This window comes from Rhynchophorus ferrugineus, unplaced genomic scaffold, assembly GCF_030347505.1.
Source record: "Rhynchophorus ferrugineus isolate W39M unplaced genomic scaffold, kcgeb_rfMv2 rfM1, whole genome shotgun sequence".
NCBI lineage: Eukaryota > Metazoa > Arthropoda > Insecta > Coleoptera > Curculionidae > Rhynchophorus > Rhynchophorus ferrugineus.
In genome coordinates this window covers 15,782,107-15,807,671 of record NW_027472580.1, presented here as the reverse complement: position 1 = coordinate 15,807,671, position 25,565 = coordinate 15,782,107, and the positions used below count along the sequence as shown (strand labels likewise).

Genomic DNA, 25,565 nt, shown 5'->3' with positions numbered 1-25,565 from the left:
CTCACGACCTCAAGATTATGAGACTTACGTGCTACTTACTGCGCTATCGAGGCTTTCATTTCCAAAATGTTTTCATATTTTTGCTATGCCATTCAACTAAATACGTTAGGGGTATTAATAGTTACGTATTAATATCATATAGTATTAATTTTCAATGTTTAGTGTATGTGATTTGAGTTATATGCATTTAGGTAGTGTATATGCATTTTGGCTAATTGAAAAATTTTAATAACAAAAAAACGATATAATATAATATTTTATAATTACATATTGCGGAAACTTACTTTTTATAAACTAGCTCATGTTCTCCATAAACCTTATACTTTTTACACATTTATTACTATTACTTAATCACTACAAAAGCTTTATACTTTGCTATGGTATACGGAAGTATACATAAAATTATTCAATGGAAAACGCTGAATAATGGACTGGAATGTGTCAACTTGTCGAGAAACCACTTGTGCCCTTGTTATTTGTCAGTTCTATATACAGGTTGTTTGATAAAGGGGTCATGTTTATTAGCTATTTTATATTCAGCAGTTTATTGATTGGTCATCCATTCCGAATTTATGTTTCAAAAGGTATGTTTGTTTTAGAAGTTGCTAACATTATATTGGTCCTTTTATTGCTTGATCTAAATTGGCCCTTTCAGTCACGTCAGTAACCTGCTTGAGTATGATTAAATGACTTCTGGGATGGTTTTTAAGTGGGCCATATACCAATTGGTAGGCGAAATGCCGAGGCAGCTCTTCAATGGGATATAACAGGTTAATTGAAAAGTCCCCGGCCTACCATAGTAACACATTTTTTGGCAAAATTAGTTTTTTTAATTCAACATAATTCCTTTCAAGGGTGATGATATACTGATTATAGCGACCCTCCATTTTTTGATGCCATTTCTGTAGTACGATTTGTTCTTTGCTTCAAAATAGGCCTCAGTTTCGTCGATCACCTGTTCATTAGACGAAAATTTCTTCCCAGCGAGCACTCTTTTGAGATCTGAGAAGAGAAAATGGTCTCTGGGAGTCAGATCTGGAGGATACGGTGGATGAGGAAGCAATGCAAAGCCCAATTCATGGATTTTTACACGGTACATTATTTTGGTGAAGCAGCGCTTTCGTTTTCTTCAAATGCGTCCGTTTTTCGGAGATTTCGTCCTTCAAACGGTTCAATAAAGCTATGTAATAGTCGCTGTTGATGATCCTTCCTTTTTCAAGGTAGTCAATGAAAATCATTCAATGCGCATCCCAAAATACAGACGCCATAACCGTGCCAGCTGACTGTTACGTTTTCCCACGCTTTGTAGCGGGTTCATCATGTGCAATCCACTCGGATGACTGTCGATTGGACTTCGAAGTGAAATGATGGAGTCATGTTTCATCCATTGTCAGATATCGACGCAAAAACTCGGGTTTATTATGCTCGATCACCTTCAAACACTGCTCCGAATTATCAACTCGTCGTTGTTTTTAGTTACAAGTAAGCTCGTGCGGCACCCACTTTGCACAGAGCTTTCGCATACCCAAATATTCGTAAATGATATGATGTACACGTTCAGTTGATATCTTTAGAGTGTCAACTATTTTATTCAATTATACTTATTATAATAATCCAACAAACGGTTATTCAAAATCATTTTGTGGGTTTTTAAAATGTTTTCGTCGATAACAACCTCTTTTGGGCATCCTCTGCGTTCACCGTCTTCGGTGCTCATTTCACCACGTCTGAACTTAGCATATCAATATTTAATGGTTGATTTTGGGACAGTGTCTGTAAACTCGGCATCAAGCCAAGTTTTACTTCAACTGTGTTTTTTCCCTTCCAAAAGCAATATTTTATCAACACGCGAAATTCCTTTTTATCCACCTTTTTCACAATAACAAAAGTTGCTTCACTCAAAATGCTATAATTCACAAACTGATGATCCGACAGCTGTCAAATTTATATACGCATCTTTTGAGGGTTATTAATATTAAATTTAGACATCTTTGAGAACTGTTATGGTGTCATAAATAGAATCTTTTCATTTGAAGAGGCTTGTATAGGTTTAATACTAACCAATAAAGTTCGCATTAGAGACTTCGATTTGATGTTAACCAATATTAACCTATTTTTGGAAACGTAATTATGCTTTTTCATTTTCCTTTTTTAACACATAATTTGCCTAAAATCTATAGGAATATTGTGTTGAAATACTTTAGTATTAAGTAATCTCAATTGATTTTTTGATTTTTGAATCTTTTGGTGAAAGGTCAATTATACATTATAAAATTGTGTAGAACCGATTTTTAAACATATTCATATATCATTTGTGTCTTCACATTATTTACTGACAAGCTATTTTCTACCACTTTATATTATATTATTCTATGTAAAGAAATAATATAAATCCAGTAGTCTATATAAACAAAACTGCGAAAATTATTAGAAAACTTAATCTCTCTAATTTGAAATTTGGTGACTAACTCTCTTAATAAGTTCGTGTTAATATGAATGATGAGGTTTAAGAGATATATTTGTTAATTAGCTGAAAAAGCGGTTTGCAAATATCTGTTGGATAAAAGTTAAAAATACAATAAAAAAACATCCTAGTTCCTAAGTTCGATTCCTAATCTAAATGTTATGTAATACAGATCTGATTATATGGCCACTTTTTTAAAAGAACTACCGGTATGGTAAACGAGTGAGATAGGTTGGTATTTTTTAAGTAAAATAATTATTAGTTTTTGTTTAATTACCTTTCACATATATTAATTGATATACACTAGTTGATCAAGAGTAGACCCTAATATATAATTGACAAATTATAATGGTTACTTATAAATCTTAAAATGTTTTTATAGATTTTTAAAATGAATTAAATTATTAAAATCAATTATCGATTAAACCTCTTCTGTAGGTCTGATGTTTTTGTCCTATCTAATTAGATTTCTATTTATATATCCTGTTTTTTAGAATAAGCCAAGTAATTGTTGCTTTTTTGACAGAGGTTAAAGACCCATGAAAATTCGGTATTAAAGTTTTTGTCTCGTTATTTAGAGCTTTGTGAATTATCAGGGTATCCATATTAGCTATTGGAGTCAATAAGATTGTTAACATTTTATTGATTAATAGAATTTTGATTTGGAAGACATTTTGTATCTTCTTTTTATCCTTTGTTTAGTTCGTACTTTTCTGGGAAATTAGATAAGAAATATATAAAAATAGCTACACTAATGTGATCTGATTAAGCTGACTGCTGGTTGAAAATATTATGAATTAGGAATATTGCGATTTTCAAATATCACTTTGAAACAATTTATTTATGATTATGAATTTGAATGTGTGTTCGATTCAAAATTATTAAATTTATAAGATTTTCAATGCTTGCATGATCAAGTAGAATAGAAACAGGTGATGCTCTTATTCCAATCTTAGTATTAGGTAATACTAAAAGCCAAAAGTCATAAAACTACTGCAAGTTATCAATAAAGGAACTTTATATATTTGCTAAAATTCGCTTAAGTTTTTAGACATTGAACTAAATTTTAATAAAGTAGGTGTCTGGAAGCTGTAACGAGTTGGAGAAATATATACTAATATATAATTAGGATGTTAGTACAGATAACGTAGATTTTTGGCGTGAGAATATGAATTGGTATATTTATATATGAAACAGCTGGATACTAAGGGGGTATTCTAGTCTAGAAATTAGGAAAAACTTTATTTTCTATATTTTCAAAGCTCAACTCTTTAAGAATATGCTCTTAAAAAGATTTTTCATAATTTAAATTAGGTTCGGAGATATAGCTATTTTAGTGACGCAGTATCTAAAAATGAAACTTTACACGAGTTTTTTCTTAACTGTATCAAGTTCTACTGACCCGAGTACTATCATATTTGGTGTGAGTCTTCTCCAAATAAATCTTCTATCGTACAAAGTGAAGCTATAATTAATATAAATAAACAAAATTTGGATCTTTATTATTAAGAAAAATCTGAAATAATGCCGAAGAAAAGGTAAAATGTCTCGTTTTTCCAGACATCTGTAATTTGGCGAGAATAAATTTATTTGATTTTTTTACTTTGCACGATAGCAGCTAACCTCTAGAAGAGTTTTCTTTTTTTTGTCTTTAGGTTATTATGAATTAAGCAATCTTGTCAACGAAAACGCACCATTTCATCATCCTGTAAATTTGGGTTAAAATTTTTAATCTTTTCTTTCTTTTATGTATAAACATTAATAAATACCTAGAAAAAGCCAATAGTAAACATAATGTTGGAATGAAATTTCACTTGACTGAAAGACAATTTTATGTAAAAAAAATTAAAAACTGATTTAAGCCAAAGTGAAATTTTTGAAGATGAGAAAGGAATAAAATTAAATGAAATCAAGATGAAAGTTGAAAGTAATATTTGTAAAAGCGTTAATGTTCCCTATTCAAAATTGAGAAAAATTAGCCGCCAGACAGTTCATCAGATTATAGACATATTTTCCATTTCATTTGAACTGAATTTTCGAACGAACTTATGTAAAATGATCTAATAAAAATCTCTTGGTAAATATAAATTAAATGTAGATCAGCTGTTAATAGGCTAGATAGCTGAAGTGTTTTTGCATAACTGATTGACGAAAGATGTCCAAGCTTTCATATTCCCTACATACCAGGGCGCAAATTATAATATTTTTTCTTTAATATACTGATATACGTCGATTATAAATTATCGTATTTTATCGAATGTTTTTTTCCTTGTTCGAGAATGACCAGCTAGAACCTAATAGTATTCTGCTGATGTCGCTTTAGGTTCGGGATAGTGGAGTGTTTTACGGGCGACAGAGACCCTGGGTTATGACTGGGATTATCGTAGCTGGTTATCGTCGTAGCTAGGTTTGTGTATGGGTAGGAATTTGATCAAGATGTTGTGGTATTCTAAGGCGTCTAGGGAGAACCTTATACTGAGCATGTTCGTGAAATTCTTCAGGAACGGGATGCCTTATTCGAGATGAGTGTTGACGTTCCTCATAAACCATGGAGGATTGTGTAACGCGCGGGCATTTTTGGATTGGGACACTTGAAGTAGTGCAAGTTGTCTAGACGTACCTGTATCAAACCTGTGCTCTGTAGAAGCAGAATGGATGGACTAGCCATTTGTAGAGAGAGTTGGAACCTGCGGTCGAACTGGAGACCGAATTATGATACCTTCTGGAGCCAGATTATAGGAATTTTATCGATTTGGAGGCGGTATGCTCGGAACCCGTTCTTGCGGTGGAATAGAACAGCCCGAGTTTTGCTCAGGTTAATTTTAGCCGCTAGAATTTGTACCACGTAATCGCCTGGTTCAGCTGGACTTGGAGTTTTCTGTGAATAGCGTTGGGATTGTAGCCAGTTGTGAAGAAAGCTGTGTCATCTGTCTAAAATGCTGTGTGGGAATGTTTGTGGAGTGGGAAATCAGCCATGTACAGGTTGAGCACGGGGGGGGGGGGGACTAGAGGAGTACATTTAGGAACTTCTGCGGAGATTTGTTTTCGAGAGGAGAATGCGTCATAGGTCCTCAGTTGAAAGGACCTACAGTCTAAGTATGAATCTACCAGGGAGATTCGGTAGGCCAAGCTGTTTAGCTTTGAATATTAAACTGTCATACCAAACTTGGTCGAATGCTTTGCAAACATCTAAAAAGATGGCTCCAGTTTTTCGACCTTTTCTTAATACCTGGTGGATTGTTGCTAAGACGCGAGCAGCTTGATGAAGTCAGGCCAAGATCAGTCAGGGAATAACACCGACCAAAAGAGAAGACACATTTCTATCAAAAAGGTTGTCTCATCGGATCGTGAATGGAAAATTGACGTCACCTCTGTGGGAGATAACTTCATCGTCAACGTATGCTGCTTCATATCATTTAAAAAATATATATTCCCTGCCATGTCCTTGTATGGACAGATTGCCTGCCGAGCCATGCCGAATTTGGTTAGAAAACGATGAAGAGTCTACTTTAAAAACTTTATTTGGCATCATTCATTAAATTCATAGAGAGAAAAAACCTAATACCGACACACCAGTTTGGGTTTATTAACAAACACTCAACAATTAACCATGTCCACAGAATAGCAGATGTTATTGAAAAAGACTACGAGAGTCAAAAAGTATGCTCAGCTATATTCTTAGATGTAGCACAAGCCTTCGGTAAGGTTTGACTTGAGGGCCTTGTTCATAAACTACAGAAAATGTTACCAAAACAACACACCGAACTATTAAAATCATACATTACAACCAGAATGTTTAGAGTCAAGCAAGAAGAAGCTTACTCTACAATAATAGAAGCTAAAGCAGGTGTACCATATGGAACTGTACTGGGACCAATGCTTTATCTACTTTACACTTGTGATATACCACAAATGGAAAATATCACAATGGCTACATTTGCTGATGATACTGCGATTATAGCTGTCGGAGACAATAGTGAAGAAGCCCCACGAAAATTACAACAGGCAAGTGACAATATAAATAATTGGACACAAGCTTGGAAAATAAGAATTAATGAAAGTAAATCTGTACATGTGCAGTTCACCTATAAACAGACCGTACAAGAACTAATAACATTAAATTACACTATTATTCCATATATAGAATGAATCTCGATGCAAAACTTCGCTGGAACATATAAAAAAGAAAAGAAGAGAACTGGAATCGAAATATAGGAAAATGTACTGGCTAATTGGAAGAAAATCACAATTATCAGTATATAATACATTACTATTATATAAGTAAATATTGAAACCTACATGGACATACGGAGTTCAATTATGGGGATGTTCTGCATAGAGTAACATTAATAAAATACAAATTTTTCAGAACAAAGTCCTGAGAGGTATTGTGGGTGCACCCAAATACTATAGGATTGATTACCTACATCGAGACCTTCAGATACCCACAGTCAGTCAAGAAATCAAGAGAATTGAAAGGGGACATGAGGAAAGACTCCATTCTCATACTAATATTGAAATATTGCAACTTCTGGACACCACCAGAACAGGACACAGACTCAAAAGAATCAGACCATCTGATCTTGTGCAGTGTTGTGTAGTGAGGTGCATATATTAAAAAATTTAGCAGTGACATGTACAAACGTTATTTCACCAGAGACTGGGTTAGGGTCGATGGGTCCTCCTAGTTATATACCTAGATTTAAGTTAGCATAAAGACAAATTGTAGGTTAGACGGAAACGACTAGTAACAATATATTAATTCAATAATAAAAAAATATATAAATTAATTAAATGATGACAAACAAAACCAACAGCGAGCAGTTCCAATTGAAAAACCCTATATATTAAGTAATTAGTACACATTGTTGGTTGCGGTTTAATATACATTTCGAGGAATTACTAAAACTTTATAATTAACCCTTAATTGTTACTCATTCAAAAATATTAAGTCAAATAAAAGAATATTTCAGCGGTTTTGCTTACGGATGGCTAATTATAAACCTAATCCAATGTTATTACAGCAACCGACGTAATAACTTAAGGGAAATTTATTATTTTTCACCGTAAAATCTTTCGCACCTCGTCGCGTACTACAATATTATGTTACGTCAATGATACGTCACCACGAACAACAGATTAATTTCGCCAACAGCCTTGATGTGCTAAGATAAATCCCCAAGGGTGCGAGAACGACAGGGGGGATGGTGGTAAGGTGGCTGGTAGGGCGACTTTTTCCGATCATCGTTGACACACTTTTCGTGGCCGAAACGACGGAACAGATGCCGAAATGTGGGAAAGTTTCAAGAAAGTTGCGCCGTTTCGATGTTGCGTAGTCGGCGCGCGAACATTTAAAAGCGGAACTTCGCGAAGTTGGCCGTCCAGTTCGCAACAGTTAACGTTTTGGTCCAAGCTAGAAAACCAAACAAACATCAACAAGTGGTGACGTTCGAATTTGACGACGTTACATCTTGTTTTATTTCAAGCGACTTGCGAGCGAATCTTGTTTTATATTTATGTGCTTGTGATTAATTGGTTAGCAGCAAAAAGGTACGTTAATAAAGGGATTCCTTTTTTCGTTTATTATATATATATATTATATCTGAGTTTTAGCATGTCAAAACTTGTTGTTTTATTTTTTAATTTTTAATTTAAATATTAGTGACAACTTTTGCTAGTGTCAAACAAATTAGGATTATCTAATAAAATATATTTAAAAAATAATCAAAATATAATTATTATTATAATTTTATGTTTTTAATAGATATTAGTTACATATTTTATCTGACATAACTAAGGAAATGACTAAATGTTAACTTTGGAACAAGCTTTTAGCATTCTAAATAATAATAACAAACTATAATCACTGTAATTTTATATTTTTTAAAATAATTTGACTACTATAAATATTTAATATATTATTAAAATATTATATCCGTTAGATTGCTATTTTAATCTTTAATTATAGGTTAGCTCAAAAACTCAAACGCAATTAGTACTGTGTAGGAAGTTTATAGAATTACTGTTTATACAAATATGGTATTATATTATCTATCTTACATTTACTCGATATTTGATTAATTTGTAACATTTCTATTATCTACAAAACCAGAGGTGTAAATATGAACTTATACAAATATCACTACTTTTCATTCTTAATTATATAATAATTTTCAACTTGTTTCATTATCCCATATTTCTTTAAAGGAAAGAAATAAAATATAATTAAATAATATAACTATAAAACTATATAACTATACATTATATATTTAAAATTTTATAATTTCTATATTTAAGTTTCTATATTTCTATATTTATTTTTATTTTCAGATATTTAAAACACTGTTTAAATTGTGTTTATTAATAAGTATATAAATAATAGACAAATTAATATTTCGCTTATTTCGCTATTAAATGCACACATATTAAATATAATAAAAGTTATTAAAATAATTCAGTCATTAAAATGAAAATAACTAATAATTTATATTATATTTATATAAACGAAATTACTGTCAAAGAAATCACAATTTATATAGATAATAATATAAACATTTTCAGGTATATAATATTTATATATTTTTAAAATTCACTAAATTGAATGTAATAAAGAGCATTGAAATAAATAAAAAATATAAACCTTTACATAGAGTATGTAAAAGTATGTCTTAAGTTTTAATTAAAAATATATTATTTAATATCCATAAAAGATTTAGAAAGAAGGAAACATTTGATATAAATTTGTGACTACTTTGTTTAGTTGTTTTTATTTTTTTTATTTAGCTTGTAAAATTTTTTGGTGATTGTTATGTATTTTTCGGCCAAGCGTACCATCGTACTCTTTAGGATATCGAAGTGATCGAAGATCTTTTTATTATATATATTATATAGCCATAATTCCTAATGTTATATGGTGCTGATGTTTTTCTGTGTGTGTTTCGAAACATTTAGTTATTTATAGTTTCATACATTTTATTTCAATTAATTCACATAATTTAAACTTCTTTATCCTACTACAATCCGTATTATCACTAGTGATAGCATTAGTCCATAATAATTTTATAAATTAGTTGCTTTACTACAATACACAAACACAGGATAATTAAATTTTTTGTTATATATTTCAACCGAATCTCTTTAATCAAGTTCATTCGTACTACAATCTGTATTATCACTAGTGATAGCATTAGTCCATAATAATTTTATAAATTAGTTGCTTTACTACAACACACAAACACAGGATAATTAAATTTTTTGTTATATATTTCAACCGAATCTCTTTAATCAAGTTCATTCGTTTTTTTATATGAAGGGTCTTTGTTTAACGAATAATTTATTTTCTGTCAATAAAAAAAAATTCTAGTGTTTATTAGTCTTATTAGACCTTTCCTGGATTTCTAGAATTTGGGAGAATATGATACCAAAATACTATTGGCAGTGTACTGTATTAAATATTCCCAATACTGGCATTAATACATTTACCTCAATCAAAACTACTATATTTATTTGTCTAATGAGTATGTGATAATATATAAATGTTAAATAATTTTCAGTACTCAACTTCTAATGGAGTAAAATGGATGAAACATTTACATAGTCTAGGAAAGTTTTAAAAACGATCTTAATATTAAATATATTTCAAGACATCTAAACAATTAATGTAATTTATAAGAATATAACTTAACTTAACTAACTTTAATGACTCTAATTTTAAGCAGTTACTTATTATTGATCCAAATGTAATTTATAAAAAACAAATAATGGATATAGCGTTAATTAATTGTCATACTTTATTTAAGCTTATTAAGCTTTTATTATTTATGAGCCAAAAGTTCATATATTTTTGTAGAGAGTTAAAAGTGAGATCTGCTTGTCATTTATAAAAAACAAATAATGGATATAGCGTTAATTAATTGTCATACTTTATTTAAGCTTATTAAGCTTTTATTATTTATGAGCCAAAAGTTCATATATTTTTGTAGAGAGTTAAAAGTGAGATCTGCTTCGTGCTTGAAATTAAAAATGTAGTATATCCAATATATATTGAGCTGAATATGGAGTTTTCCTAAAAACTTTAAATATTAAATAATAATTTTGTAATATTTTTTGAAATATTCTTCCTATATTTCCTTCCGTAAAGTCACTTTGTATGTGTTAACAAGGCTCTAATATCTAATATCTCTAATATAAATTTCTAGTAATCTTAACTGTTCATTCTCCTATACTTTGTGACAACTAATTTATAATAAAGCACCACATTTAGTATATTAACAATATAGTTAAACCCAATTTGTGAATGTTTAATTACATAGAAAATAAAGCGGTATTTTCAGTCAGGTGCATAAATATCGTCAATTTTATTAACTCAAATTTATTGAATTCATAATTTAACCATTTCCAGGCTTGCTTAAAATACCAATGCTGATTGCGTCCTGTGATAATTGTATTTATCTACGTTCTTTGGTACAAAATATAAATATTTGAATCTTTTTCATGCGTATATAAATTTATTAATGATGCTTTACGCAAATGGCAATAATAAAATAAAAATACCTCTTTACTTTGTTTTTCACCTTGCTGGTATTATTTCGAAATATATTATAATTATGCATCAATGCACATTTACTTAGTCTTGCTAAATATTTAAAGTTTTATGCAGTTATTTGATTTTTATAATGAATATTACCTAAAAATATTAATATTCTTCAATTTTGCGTGATATTACATTTGTAAGTTTAATATAATTTAATTTAGAACTTGAAAAACCCACTGATATTTAAATGTTTTTAGTTATTCATTTTCATTGCTATTATTATTTCTATATTATGATACTCTTATTTATATACCGCTTTGCTATTGCCAGTTTTATCGACTATGACTTATATATATTGTCTTAAATAAAAACTGGATGGCGTTGCCTGAATGTTTACATTTCATTTTAAATAAAATGTAACATTTTACAGAACATGTAGAAAAATAATATAGTTCCGAAAACATCAGAATAATAATTAACTAAAATTTTTCAATACAGTTTTCTTTGGATTTATATTTACTAGTATTTAATTAAAATCTTAAATAACCTGATTTGTAATAGCAGGAGTGTTTTTAGAACAAAATTTTGAAAACATTAAGTGCTAGGATTTAATCTTTGTGATATTATTACCGAAACTAAAAGTACTTTTGAACACATTAGGATTGTCGTTTCTGCTAATAATCCTAACCTCTTGGATGCTATAAATATATTTATCCCACTGTTTTGACGACTGATGTTTTTCAAAATGGTATAAATACAGGAAATAAAATAATTCATATACTTATTTATACATACATTAAGATAAGGAGTAATAGATATAACAAAAGGGTAATCGTATCCTTCTAAATTATGCCTAGGAAATATTAAAAATCCATTCAATATTCGAAAGTTTTATATAAATATGACATCAATCGGTTTAGGCCATTTATAGTTCAAACAGTCAGATTTATAAAAGTTTATAATAGTTAATAGTTATGTTATCTGTCCTTTCTCAAGAAAAAATATTTTCTGCATATGTTTTTCTTAAAGTAAATTTTAAAATACATTTACTGAATAGACTTCTTCACTTTAACGGGTGTTAGGTTTTCAATAATTCTTATTGTCAACAAATTTTTAAAAACATTAAGTGCTAGCATTTAGGGCATAAATCTTTTTTCTGTTATATTCGATACATCCTAATTGATGTGGTTTTCTGTGATATTTTGTTTGTATTTATATTAATTAAGGTGCTTCGTTAAAATTAGCTCTTTGATGTTCCTTTTTAATGTTATCAAAACAATCTATATTTAAATGTTCCCTGTCTCCTCCGTGTAAAAGGTCTTTCAGGTAAATTATTAATTATTATTTCTAATCAGGAAATTGTAATTAACTCAAGATAAGAAAGTTTATATTTATAAAGCAATAAATTGTAAATTAATTGTAATGTAATTATTTTTGATACTATCGCTATTTGTGCTACTGTTGCTTTTAGAATATACATTTGTTTTATTTATTTGCTTGAAGTAACTTACAGAAAACTGAAAAAGAAAATCATAAATATTAAAAATCCAAGCCGTCTTTGGTTTATTATATTTCTGAGCAATCTTTTATCTATTTAAAAGCTTTCTAATTTTATCTTGAATTATGAAAATTGAAAATTAAGCTAAATTAACTATATGCTAAGATTAATTACTAAATACTTAGATAATTTTCAGGGTGCGATTTTTCAATCATATGACAGTGCTTTGTAATTTATTTATAATGTTTTTATATACAAACTTGCAATTTACTAATTAGCCAAAAAAGTATATCAGAAAAGGGGTATCATTGGTACTTAAATTATGTATAATATACTATTTTAAATACTTATAACATTAACTGTATTTCACATTTTATATATATATATATATATATATATATATATATATATATGTATATATATATATATATATATATATATATATATATATATATATATATATATATATATTGTTGGTTGTATTTTATAGCTGATTTAACAACGCAGCTATTTATTTTAGTTATATTAAAATGATAAAGTTCAGTTAATTTGGTAGCTAAAATTCCCCTTAATGCAATGTTGAAAATATAATTTTAGCTTTATATAAAATATATTTTTACTTTATATTACATGAAAGATTAATAAAAATATTTCTTAAATATATTTTCTTTTATTGGCGTCTGATATTTATATTTTACTTCTTCTTTATTAGCTACATTTATATTTTACATTCCTGTGTATAGACAACCACTATTAAACATGATAATTATCTATGGAATTTGAATCTGTTTGATTTTACCATTGTATTTAATAAAACTGTCAAAAGTTACCTATTGTTGAAATAAAATTCTAAAATAGATATAAAAATATATTATATGATTATTATATATTATATTTAATTATTATATGTAATTATTATATATTATTATAATAATATATTTCATACAGTTAACGGTTAGTGTAAAATAAAACAAAATAAAGAGAATATATGGTTCTATTATCGTATAAAAACGTTGAAAATAAAATAAACAATTGTTCGTAGGAGATGCGTTTCTTTTTGAAGTTTTCCCAAGTAGAAGAAAAAACAACTTGATGTTTTTCGTTGACCTCGTTTCAAATTGTTTTGAACGTTCGTCTTTTTGTTATCGTTTGTGGCGTATTATTCTTTATTGTATCCTTATGGCATCATTTATCTAAATAATCGAAATGTGTTAGATATATAGAGCTGCAAACCTCCGATGACATTTTAGGTGTTTCGCTTTCGCGTCTTCTTTTTCCCACTTTTGTCCCGTTTAGCCTCAATTTGTCTTCATCAAAACACCCCCTTGATTCTGTTGATATAACTTATAAATATAATTTGTTACTTTTTATATGATTAATATTAATACACGATATTCTGTTTACATTATGTAAATAAACTTAGTGGTAATTTTTGCTGTGAATTAATTTCTACTATAACATCAAATCGATTTTGTTGTTATATTGGCCTTTAAGTACAGTTGGTATAGAAATAGAAATAGATTTACTAATTGATTTTTATAAATTTTGAATCTAGATGATTTATAATATTTTCTATATATTTTTTAATGCTCTATAAGTATTAAAAATAGTAACAAAGTAAGTTAATTCAGAATTTTTTTAAATTATTACCCCTAGTAGCTTTAACAATCTTCTCAGAAGACAATACGCATTTCTTATGATTATAATATATAACATATGCAAGTCATATAATATATGCATCACTTCATTAAGTGATCTTCTGTGTAACAGATTATAAACAGATTATATTAATTAGTTAGTCCTATTCTAAATGCTATTCTAATATATATATATATATATATATATATATATATATATATATATTATATATATATATTAAACGTTTTAGTCTACGCACTTCACTATCATATCGCATATAGTTGATTGTTGTTAGTAGTACATTGAGGAGTACCAGCACTCTTTTAAAATACTTTACACAAACATTTTGAAATACACTCGTTCTGGGTTTTGGAGTTTTACATTGGCACACAATACTTCGCTTTCGAACCATTGTACCCCATAGTCGGATTCCATATGATCAAATAGACTTAAGTATTGATTCGTATACGAGTGTCACTATTTATATTTCAGGAATAGGAAAAAAAACAAATAGTTAAGCAGCGAATATATTTTTATTGTTTTTTAAATTACTCGCCATGATGATCGATACACTTTTGCATACGCTTAAACCAATTTTCAAAGCATTTCTTCCATTCCAAATGAGGTATCTTCAAAACATCATTTTTGAACGCTTCAATAGCTTCTTAGGGCGATGAAAATCGTTAACCACGCAGTTTTTTCCTCACGTATGGGAACAAAAAGAAGTCATTGGGTGCCAAATCAGGGCTGTACAGAGGATGACCTATCAGTTCGATGTTTTGAATGCTCAAATATTTTCTTGTTTGAACGCAATGTGCCAGAGCACGCATTGTCATGACGAAGATCAATCCGGCGTCTCTTCTTTGTTTTCCTTATTTCACCGAAAACTTCTGGCAAAACGGTTGAGTAAATGGTTGAGTACCAATCAGAATTTACTGTTCTACGATCCTATAGAGGCACTGTTGCAATATGACCAGTTTTGTCGAAGAAACAGGCCACCATTTGCTTTGAAGTGCTTCGTGCACGAACAACTTTTGTTGGATTTGGTTCATCTTGGAATTCCCATATAGTCGACTGCTGCTTACTTTCGGGTTCATGTAAAATCGCATATATACTGGTGGAACTAATGCTTAGGGATGCGTAAATCTCACAATACGATCTTGCTTAATCATTTCGCACACAGCATCGATGTTTTCTGGCACAACAGCCAATTTTGAATTCATTAAACCAGCGATACACGGTGGTTTTTGATGGAGTTTCATCGCCAAAAGTCAAATTAAGTTGATTGATGCACTCTTATTGTGATAATCCACGTCGATAATCGTAAAAAATCATCGCACAAAAATGTTCACGATTCAGTTCCATTTTTTGCCGAGACGAAACTATCAACTAAATATGAAATAAACAAATAGCGTCCGTGCGACAAAATAGTCTGAGTACGTATATCGTCAAATATGTCAAACTTTACGATGGAACCGTCAGTCGTAGCAGTATCTTATTGTCTAACGTGGATTTGCGCTTGCTGAGCGCTCCAGAGGTTTAATATAGTTCCTGTTCAAGTTGTTTTCATTTAGTAAGTATATGTTTCTTCCAGGTTCGATGTCAGTCCAGAAGAATACTAATTTATTTAGCGTCCTCGGCTTGGAGATATTGATAATTATTGATATTTACTGGTGGGTATATTTTTTACCGCAGAGTTAATGTTACATGAGCTTCAATCATGCTGGTAACTAGCCAGGGTAAAGCTGTTGCGACTCCATTTTAATGTTTCATCTTTCGCAATAATAAAACCAATTTTTCATGGTAACAATAAATTACACTTGAACATTTGAAAGATACAAAGAGCTGTTCTGTGAGCAATAAGGGATACACTGACAAATGATGGTACAACACATTCGAGTGCCACTTTGACCGCCAAACTGAAGGAATATACAATTGACATTACAATCTAAAAGGAATAATTTTGTCATAACAAAATTTGGAGCAATATGAGAATATATTAGTCATAAATGTTGATATTTTTCAAAAATAAAGTTAATATTTTATTTATAAGGTATCATTATACAAAAATAGGAGGTGCGAGGGTTTCATAACTACAAATTCGTTACGATAAGGGAGGGGTCTAAGTCCGGCCTTATTTATAATTCACATATACGAAATATTAAAGAAGTGGCCATCCAGATCTTGAAAATATAATATCAGATATATCGTTTTGAAAAAAGCTAATAATCCGAAAGAGAGTTCACTGACGATGTCGAAATATTGATTTCAGGAAAGGAAAAAACCTACACAAATTCGGAATAAAATATAAGAAACTTATAAAATACATTAATAAAAATAAAACGAAAGAAATTATTATTGGAAAGGATTGAAAAATATAGATGAATTATAAAGTTAGGTTTAATTACTCTTTGGCTACAGATTATGGGTTATATTCAAGAAAACAGAGAAAAATAAAGGCGTAACAATTTAAATACAAGTAATTCCCAGTAATAATACTGTTTATCTTTATAAGCAATAAAGAATAATTGTAATTGACTGAAATAATGGTTCTCTTTCATAACGTCTTTTTTCCAAACCCTTATCCTCGAACTTTTTCGTAATTCGAGTCCTTTACTTCACTTCAGTTCAATTACATTGCAGCAAAATTATTTCGAAAATGTTTGATTTTAAAATTTCCAATATCAGCCCATAAGAGTATTATAATTTTAAGGTGTATTCAAAAAAAAAATAGGCAAGAATATCGTATTTTATATGAGCCACCTTTTAATGGTTGTCCGAGTTTGAGATGCTACAAACGGCTGAGTTTATGTATGGAGAATCGTAAAAGAAGGTTACGAGTAGACCTCCCTGCTTTCTTATTATATTAAGTATTCAGTTAATCCTCAGTTCTATTCAAATCACTGGCCAGATTACTGTGATTGAATATCACGACAGCATCAACGATGAACCTTTAACTATGACTAGCATATTGCAGCCAAACGTTACCATATTCCAAGATAATAATGCGCTCATATACACAGCCAAAAAGGTTCAGTCTTGGTTTGGGGAGTATTAAAATGTCATCAAAAATCTTTTCGAAGGAACGGAGGCACTTAGAGAAGTGAAATTTGGCACGGTTAAAGTTTATATTTTAAAACGAAATACGCCCAAATGCGTAATTTTTAAAATCAAAATCTGGCAGTAGAAAATATCATGTATCAAAATGCGGACAGACAATTTTGAATCAGAAGACAAGTCCCTAAATTTTGCATTCGAAACGATATTAAAACGAAAAGTGAGTATGTTAAAACATTGTTAAACAAAGTTGTTTAATTTTAAGCAGTGTTAAATATTTAAGATTTTGTGTTACCTTCCCTTATTTAGGAATTGTTGGAACTATTTAAATGAAATGAACGATTAAAGTTATTATGACCAAGTAAAGTTATATTTTACATTTTTTTTTGTGGAGAGTAAATTAATATGTTCGCTTTATCAGAAGGTATATACAACTCTGAAATAAAAACCCGACGTATGCGAAAATTTCATCCCAACATAGATTAACAAAATTCTAGAATAAAAAGAATTGTATAGCCTTTTTGTTTGCAAATTATTTTGATCTTCTAAATCATCTTTTGATTTAAATGTATGTCTGGTGAGCAGAAACATAGCATATCACTCTATTGGAGGTAATTCTAAAAGTTATTAAGTATTTTCTGTAAATTTTATTGGTATTTACTTTTGATTCATTTCAGGTTTCATTAGTAAATGCATTTCTTGAACAAAGCAGTAACCAAATATTGCTGGTAATAAATTCTTTAATTTGTGCGTGAGTTAAAATGAATGTCGAAGAGAATAATAACAATTATAAAATAGCTTCATAGAATTTTAACTTCTCATTTGTTAGTGAGTTGGTAGCTCATATGTGGGACGTAAGACGCAGTAGAAAGATGAAAGCCATAGAGGGCAAATTAAAGATGAGCTATCTGGAAAGACCAGATGGAATAGTGGAATAATTAAGAAAATAATACTGCAATTTTATTTAAAAATTTAGTTAAAGAAATTATTTATTATCAGATTATTATTAATCAGCATATATATATATATATATATATATATATATATATATATTAAGTGAGAGATATGAATAAGTATACTATAAATGTAAGAAAAATTAAATTATATAAATACGTAAATGATGTAATGAAAATATGCAGTAGTTAAAGTGAAACTAACTACGTAACTTGCATAAATGGAACACACAGGACAAATAGAAGAAATTCTGAATTATTAACAGTAAATTTGTAATTTTAAAACCTTGATAAATATTACAGTATCTTCATTTAATGTATGTTTCTAAATTGTAAAAAATAAATTACCTAATTGGTTTGTTATTGTCTTAATATACCCGATAAAGTCATATATCAATTTCAAAATTGTTTTATTCATATAATTTATGTTTTATTATACAAACATGTATTACTTTAGTTATTATTCCATATTTATATTTATAACATAAAAGTAAAGAACGATCATGTATTCTTATATTTGATACTCTGATGTTGTTACAGCACTGAAAATAATCTTACTTATCATACTTTGTTATAATGTTCAGTGGTATAGTAATTTAAACATATTAATACTTTGTTGATTATTGAAACCTAATGAAAATTAAATTTAATTATGCCATTTAAAAAAATTTCAGGGGGTGTTATTTCTTGAGATAGTTGCATATATTTTAGTATGTTTTAATATAAAGACATTTATTATTTTAATTAACATTATATATCAAATACATTTCTGATCTTACATTGAAATACTGTGAAAGCAAGTTTTAGTAACTTGAATTATTACCTTTACTATTTTATGAGATAAACATGATTAATTTAATAAATTGTCAAGAGTCTATTAGTATGATAATCTTCACACATCTTTTTAGTAATAAATATCTTTTCCTGTACATTTATATATGATAATTTACGATATATCTTATATTTCGTATATTCTATATAAACACGTTGTATTACTATAAAAGCCCGAAATAAAATTAGAATAACTTACGGTATCGACGCTAATGTGTTGACGGATAAGAAATCTGTTAAAGTAAGACCAGCACGTTGCTCGAACTGTTATCAAAACGTATGCATTAGTATAGGTACATCGAATTCGATTCGTGTTTATTTTATATTTACCATAATGTGCCGATACGAACATTGTACGAATATGACACTTGCAAGCGAGAATCTAAAATTGATTTGAATATATATTCTTCATATTTTCCACCAAAAATGACGCTTTTTGCCGAACAATTCGATTTATATTCTGGGTGGAGGATATACGCGGTAATATTATTTAATAAAACCGTTTGGTTTAGTTGAATATGATGTAATAAAAAAAAGGCAGAGCGCGTCGTGGTGAACATTTTTTTGTTTGATGTGTATTTTTCGAACTTTTTCTAAACACATGAGCTTTTTATGTGGGTCAGCTAGGTATACTCCTTATTCATTTTTTGTTCTCTTAGCATTCAACAATCTGCGGGAAACAAAATGCAAATGCAAAATTACTTATTTAGAATCTAAATAGTCTACTTAAAGTTCTCTTTCCATGAGGTAGAATTCTATGTGCATTTTTTATGTAATGGTATCCCCCTGGAGGCCTAATCCACCTAGTTAACAATTATATATCATAAAGTAATGTATTTTACTTTCATTCGAGTGCATATTTACCTCTTTACGTTGGCGTATTTTTTATTTCTTCTGCTACTACCTGTGTACAGATCACTGAAATCTACCTAATGGATTTACCACATCTACAAAACAGTTGGTATCCATTTTCTCCTCATACGTTTTAACCTAGTGCCCATGTTTAATTTTGTACAATTACAATCATATCTGTGCACATAAATCTTTCACGCCCTATAATACCGTTTTCTACAGTTATATTCTATTAATTATATGCATACCTTCAGTTGTTTTATATTTTAATTATAATACCTTGTTATAATATATATGCAATTAATTATTAATAAATATTATTACCAGAAAACCTAATGAAATGTTATTGTAACTTTTATTTTTTTCCATCAATTTTTGTTGTGTTTACACTTACTATGTTACTGTCTTGCCAAGATTGCCCCAATGAACTATATTGAATTGTCCAAGTTTTATCAAGATACCCTAATACAAATAATTTATCTTCCCTGATTTTACTGTACGAATTTAAAAATGTAATTCTTCGAGGTTTATCTTTACACCATTTAAATCCTACGATGTATGAAGATGTCTTACAGCCCTCAAAATGCTACATGTCTCTAACTCTTTTATAAATACTCTCCAGACTAAGAATTTTTTTGACATAATTTTATTAAATTATTTTCATATCGATAAAATAGCTTGTGTACTCACTGTTCTTATACATTTCGTATATTTGATTTTGAAGAGAGCCAATATCAAGACAGTCAAGATACATCACCCACTTCGTATGTAGACGGGTTTTCTTGGTTGAATCTAACGTATAGTTCTTCATTTTGTAAACGATGTTATTAGTAGTACCTATATTAATATTCAGCGCAGCAGCAACATGCTAATTTCAGCAACTTATAATATTTAATATTGTCAATACTTACCTCTTTAATGGAATTTACGGGCAGATGGTCTCCATTATCTCGTTCGTTTTCGAAATAACTTATTAAAACCGTAATAAATTTGCGACCCTGACTATTTACTGTTTTCGGCATTTTCAAACGAAGTGTTATGAATTGAATTATTATTGAGCTATTTAACATTTAATAAATAATCAGAGCGCTAAAATAACGTTTGCCTGTTTATAACCCGTAGTAATTATAACTAATATTTTGTACAATTTTGCGTACGTTTGACAACCGTACGACTTTGACAGGCTAGTTCGAAAGAACTATGAATAGACTATAAGTTTAAATAAGAGAAGGCTTGAATTTTTTTTATTTGTTTGTATGTTTCTGATTTTCTGGACAGCTTTTTTCTTCACTTTAGAGCAATATCTATGATTTGGTGGTAATGTGAAATCGTTTGGTCAGTCGCTCCCAAATTTACAAGTGTTGGAAATAGCGTAAATCTTTGTAGTATTTAATGTTTTTGATCGCCCTTAACATTCTTGTTTACATGTACGAATATGTTTTTAAAGATATAAATGAAATACTTTAATGAAGTATATTTTCAGATATAATTATGTGTTAATTATTTAGAATATTCCATATGCGGAAAAGGTAATAAGTTTCTTATGTAATTTACTATTTATAATGAAATATAGGAGATCACTTCAAGTGATCTTCTGTGCAAATTTATTACCTAGAATTTATCTAGAGTAAAAGCTATGTGTCTTCACTGACATCGCGAAATAATGCAGGAATTTTTTCCAATGGAATTTTGTCCCATTCTTGTACCGAAACATGCGCCCATTACTTCAATGATGATGGAGATATACTCCTCACTATCTGCTTTAAATTTTCTAAGGGATCATACATTTTACCTATCGCTTGTTTTAACCGTCACAAAACAAAAAGTGTAATTCACTGAAATATAATCTACAAGATTTGTCACATAAATTGAGCGATATATACGTGTCGCATTATTTACACGGAATCAGTGTTGCCAACATATAACAAGATGCATAATACATAATGTTCAAATTGTTTTGTTGATATCTTTTGTATCGTTCAGTTTAAGCTACGCTGTGTACTCTATCAATTTATTAATATGCTTATTACAAGTTTAGCGTCGATTCAAATGCATTTCTAGATATTGAACATTTTCTGCTTGCAGGAGTTCGTTCAGGATTATTAACATTTACTGGGAGATAAGTCCAATGCAAGATGAACGTCGCGTAAATACAGTTTGTCTCATTCGACTTGATCCGTCATGTTTTCAATCACAAATAGATTTTGTTGAGATGAAGTTGGAGGTTCCTTGTGGCTGATATTAAATGTTGGTGAAATGATAAGATCGCCTTTCAAGAAGCGTTTCAGTTTAATTTGCAACCGAGTATGATACACCTTATCAAAAGCTTCATATATATCGAGAAATGCAGCGGAGCTATATTTCTTAATATTTAAATTTTTATTTAATTGGTTAACTGGTTTATAAACTTATTATATTTTGACGTGTTTTTTACGGAAATCTAATTGATTCTCCGAAAAATATTTCTTTTTTTCTGTGATTACTTTGTGTTTCTTGATGTATAAAAACCTTGGATATCACTGGTAACAGAGTTATAGGATAACAGGAAGAGATATATGGGTGATTTTCTTGTCGATAAATTAAAAAATATATAATGTTAAATATCAAATTGACTGGTTAGTTGTTTTTAGAGTGGTAGTGGTTAGAAATCTAATTGATTCTCAGAAAAAATATTTCTTTTTTTCTGTGATTAGTTTGTGTTTCTTGATGTATAAAAACCTTGGATATCACTGGTAACAGAGTTATAGGATGACAGGAAGAGACATATGGGTGATTTTTTTATCGATAAATTAAAAAATATACAATGTTAAATATCAAATTGACTGGTTAGTTGTTTTTAGTGGTAGTGGTTAGAAATCTAATTGATTCTCCGAAAAAATATTTCTTTTTTTCTGTGATTAGTTTGTGTTTCTTGATGTATAAAAACCTTGGATATCACTGGTAACAGAGTTATAGGATAACAGGAAGAGATATATGGGTGATTTTCTTGTCGATAAATTAAAAAAATATACAATGTTAAATATCAAATTGACTGGTTAGTTGTTTTTATAATCTTCGTATATTGAACATAATTTTGATCTCATTTATTCGTATCGTATCTACAACATAATAAATAAACAATATATAGTTTAGTCCTTATTCTACCGCCTGCAAGAATTAACTAATATAACCAGATATGGAGTGTTTTTTTATCAATAACGTTAAATATAGAACGATGTAGTATGAACTCACTTCATTCTATCTTATTTTTGCTATCGCTTTTGTGTAGCTGACATGAAACATAATAAAGATTAATTGTCTTATGTCAATATTTGGCATATTTGAATTTTAGCTGGCATTGAACTCTTGTTGAAAAAAATTTAATAAGTGAGTTTTTGGAGTTCTGTACGTCAACTGAAAAATGCGAGCTTAGTCGTCGAAGACAATCGTTGACAAAAGCGATTTCTGCTTAACTCTCTGCGTGTGTGTTATCTGCTATGGAATGAGAATTATGGTTCGGATGGGTTTTGCGCAAAACGTCTGTAGCTGGTCAAAGTAATTTAATTCAATATAACTGAACCACACTTTCGTACCTATAGAGGAATATCAAATTAGGAAGTTTGGAAACAACTATTTTCATAGCGATCTAGGTCAATATGTTATGTATAGTTTTTTTGTATTCGAACATTAATCAGCAGTCTCCTTCTTAATATATTAATATAATAGTCTTTTTGTTTGTTATTTTGTTTTTTTTTTGTTTTATTTGTGTGCTATAAGTCTATTTCAGTATTCTTTGATGTGCGACCATTTTTGATTGTCATTTTTTAGTTCAGTTATTCGGTCCAGATAGTAACTTTATCAAGAAGAGATAGCTTATAGCAGATACATACGTTTTCTTGATGTGTAACTCTTCTAATAGGTAAACTTTCGAGGTATGAAATAATCTTGTGTATTTAATGACATTAGATTTAAGAATTAAACTTAGTTTAGGTAATACAGGATAGTAGAAAGTATCCATATGAATACTTGTTTGTTTGCTTGGTATTGCTATTAAGTATGAGATAATTTAGTTAGGTATATTTTTTATTTTCAAATGAAATAGTTTATATAACATAAAGTTTCAAAACTCTTCGCTAGTTGTTTATACAATAACAATTCTTGCACTCATCATAAAATTACAAAAACCAATTAAGAGGTTGGAAATAATATACTTAAAGTTCTCTATATAGGGCGAGTCTCTATATATAAATTTGAGGATTCAATGTTATAATTGGTTGTCGTGGTTTAAATAAAATATAAGTTTAAATAAGGCATTGCTTGAAGATTTCTCATCAATATGTTTCTGACTTGCTGGATAGCTATTTTCTTCGGCTTAACACCATATCTATGATTTGGTGACAATGTGAAATCGCTTGCTGAGTCGCTCCCAAATTTACAACTTTTGGAAATAGCGTAAATCTTTGTTCAGTATTTAAAGTTCTCAACATTCTTACTTACACGCTAAAGCACACTAATTCTTTTAAATGTATGAATTAAATACTTTAACAAAGTATAGTTTTAGATATAAACATGAGTTTATTATTTAGAATATTCTATAATTGCTTGGTGTAGTCTCGATGTTTGTTTAGCTTAAAATGACATAAAGGAAAAGCTCTTAGCGATGTCATGACTTTCGATTTCATTTAAGGTCATTGCCTCCGGGATATAGATAAAAATAATGGTGGAACTTGTGGAAGACTTTCCTTACCCTCTTGTTATCGGCTACAACTGACAAAAGACGACGGAGTATTTAACCTTTAAACAGAATGTTTTCGTGAATAGGAAGATGTTTCGTTGCAGGAAATTCCGTTCTTTACTTAAGCTGACTAATTTAGACGCAAATAACAATTGAATGAAATGTAAAACAATAATTTTTGGTAGAGAATCAAAACAAAATAATTTACTGATTAAACAAATGAATACCATTTTGTAGTTTCAACATTAACATTATTTCGTATCAAAGCTTGTAAATTGTTGTTGTTTTTCTATGTTATGAAATATAAGTTAAAATATCATTACAACTATTTTCAATTAATTACATCTTACATTAGATACGCTTAGTATAATCTTATTATATAAATTAATTTTTTACTACTGTTCTGTTTTACTTGCATTACACAAGAAAGGCGACTACGGGATTAATACATCAGTATGTATTTCCCAAATTAAAATATAACTAAACTAATTAAACTAAATTTAAGAACACACTTATACAATAAACAAGTTCGTGTGGTTGGTTTCGCTTCAATCTTCTGATATCTTGTGTGTTGTCTAGTAGCTGTATTGCTTATACGTTGCTGTGATTTAGCAACCTTATTTCATGTTTTAAGGCAAAATCTTGGATCATTTCGTATATCCATTTGATTTCGAGGACATCATGCTCTTCGTTGGTTACGTAGCGATAAGTATTGGTAATTAATAGTAGAACATTGTTTTGGATGCGTTGGATTACTAGTTAGATTGACGTTTTAATGCAACCCCATATTTGCACCCCATAGGTCCAAATTGGTTTTAAGAGTGACTGGTAAACCAATTTCTTTAATTTTAGGTCAAGTTGAGAGTATATTCCGGCTATCCAGTACAGTTGCTGGACTTTGAGTCTAATCTGCTCTGCGTTTTGTTTAACATGAGGTTTCCAATTTAACCTTTCATCGTATTCTGAGATATTTCGCTGATTCTGCTTGAAGAATCGGACATCCGTTTTTGTAATTTCACCGCGTA

The 25,565-nt window shown here is 29.4% G+C and overlaps 1 protein-coding gene across 1 annotated transcript in view; it reads left to right on the top strand.

Moving 5' to 3' along the window:
- Nucleotides 1-7,876: 7,876 nt before the first annotated feature.
- AstCC (Allatostatin double C) overlaps nt 7,877-25,565 on the top strand; it is a 53,798-nt gene continuing 36,109 nt past the window's right edge. The window contains exon 1 of the mRNA XM_076402282.1: nt 7,877-8,014. The gene's annotated coding sequence lies outside the window, so the exon portion shown is untranslated. The remainder of the gene's footprint in view (nt 8,015-25,565) is intronic.